Source organism: Natator depressus, chromosome 6 (genome assembly GCF_965152275.1).
Source record: "Natator depressus isolate rNatDep1 chromosome 6, rNatDep2.hap1, whole genome shotgun sequence".
NCBI lineage: Eukaryota > Metazoa > Chordata > Testudines > Cheloniidae > Natator > Natator depressus.
The window spans coordinates 3,198,145-3,200,634 of record NC_134239.1 but is presented as its reverse complement, the minus strand read 5'-3'; positions in this window follow the sequence as shown (position 1 = coordinate 3,200,634).

Genomic DNA, 2,490 nt, shown 5'->3' with positions numbered 1-2,490 from the left:
AGAAGAGAGAAGGAAAAGCTTTGATCAGCACAGAAAAGGCCCCTTCCCTGCATTTCTACCCAGCAGTCATCTTGTCAGGCCTTGTCTTCTCCCCATACACCCAGCAAGGTCTGATGAGGATTTATGAGCCAGCCCCTCGCACAGCTCTGCCCTGATCTCTCTTACAGGGACAGAATCCCAGGCTAATGCAAGGAGCTCAGAGCTCACTTCAGCGGTTCTGTCGCCCTTAGGTTGACCAGCACTCCCAAGAGCCACCAGTGGGGCTCAAATGTTATCTTACTGGTGGGTGTCCCTGGCAGATAATGCTGGAATAGAATTTCGCTGGATCCAAAGTGGGCCAGGCGCTGGGACCGCGGCTGAGCGAGCCATGCCTAGTCTCCTTCCGATGGTCTTCGCAGCACCTCCTGGCTCGGATATGTCTGATTCAGAAGGAGAATGGAACTGGGAATGAATGGATCAAATCTGAGGGGTTGGAAATGAGGCCGGATTGGTGGACAAAATCAGGAGCGGGGTTATTTTGGCCACTGCCCCCTTTTGGAGAGAAATTTGGGGTGGCTATGAAGAGGCCGGGTGGACAGATGGGAGCAAGTTTCACCGTCAGGGCAGCCACCTGTACCGTCTCCTGGACTCCACCAGGTAGGGTTGCTGATTCTGGTTGGCCATATTCCTGGAGGTTTCATCACATGATAGAATATTTAGTGAAAGATTAACCTTTAATTCCTGGACATACCCTGCCCCCCATTGTTCCCCCGCCCCCTGCATTCACAGTAGAGACAAACACCTCTGTCTGAGCCCTTTCCAGCGTCTGCTCCTATTCTTTGTCCAACACCACACTGCTCTTGGCTGCCGAGAGAGTAAGGGACTGGGTCAGCTCCCTTCTCTACCCTTTAAACCCAACTGAACCTCCCAGAGCCAGGGATAGAACCCAAGTTTCATCAGTCCCAGCCCCCCCTGTTCCAAACAGCTCCCTCCCATCCAGGAGGTGGGAATAGAACCCAGGAGTTCTAATTCTTAACCTCTATGCTGCAATGTGGAGTGACTTTTCCAGTTGCTTTGGTGATTGAATGAAACCTGGCCTGACTTGTATTTTGTAATAATAAATGCTAAATAAAGCACTTTTTAAAATGTCCCATGTTACAAAAGGTTTGATTCTCGTGTGATTGGCACATGTGGCTCCCCGTGTGTAAAGATTGTTCCCCAGATGCTCTGCCCCAGAGGTGGCTGCATCTGAGCACTGGGTGAGCCCTCCTGGTGTGATGTCATCATGTCGCTGTTCCCAAAATGCTGGTCCCCAGAGGGGGCTGCATATCGTTACCAGGCAGCCCTCCTGGTGTGCCATCACCTTGTGGCTATGCCCCAGCTGCCTCTCCCCAGAGGTGGCTGCATCTCAGTGCTGGGTGAATACTGCAGGGTCATTCATCACTGACATAACTTGGATGTGTCTCCTGTTAGGCCTGCTGTAGTATGCTCCCCAATCTGGGTCGATACTGATTATGTACTATGTATGTACCTTGTGAACCTTGTAACTGATATTTCTAATCTCTCATAACTCGAGCCTGACCCCAGATGTACAGTACCTTCTTCCTTAACTTGTGTAACTTTGACTTTAAACGTTAGCGTTGATAAAAATTTTAATATGCACCAATAGGTGCCGATGCTTCTCCGTGCATCTACAGTCCCCGGGAACTGCTCCTTTAACATCAGTTCCTTCTGTTTGTGCAGTCGTCTGACTCAGTGTAGGCATCTAAGGAGGCTTTATGATTATGCCCTCCCAGAGCTGGGGATAGAACCCAGGAGTCCTGGCTCCAATCCCCCCACCCCTGCTCTAACCCACTTGGCCCCACTCCCCTCCCAGAGCTGGGATAGAACCTGGGTGGGCCAGGGCTTGGGGAGCTCAGGCTCCCGGCCTGAACTGGGCAAAAACTTTCAAATTTTTTTTATTTTAGATGCAGATTCAAGTTGACAGAGAAATTTTGCGAATTTGTGTCAATTTCAGCAAACTGTTTCCATCCCCGTCCCTAAAATGGTCCAAAATTTTGAAACATTTTGATCTTTCAATTCCAGCCAAAATCTTCTTTTTGTAAAAAATCCCTCCACCTTGAAGCATTTCATTTGACCCACGATGATTATGTTCCTGTGTTCTCACTTTGCCAAACAAACAACTGATTTTTCTTTCTTTTCAGGTTCACCCAAAACTAAAATTTTCCCCCTGAGTGTTTGGCACAGCCAGCCAACAGCGTGAAAAACAGGTTTTCACATCACTCCAATCATTCAGTTTGAGGAGGACGCAGTGTCGGGAAGGACCTGGAGGCTACAGAGAATCGCAAATTGAATATGAGTCAAGAGCACGATGTGGGTGAGAAAAAAGTGAATTTTCTGGTGTGCACAAACAAGAGTGTCGTACGTAAGATGTGGGAGGTAATTGTCCTGCTCTACTCGGAACTGGCGAGGCCTTCGCTGGAGAACTGTGCCCAGCTCTGGGAGCCGCAC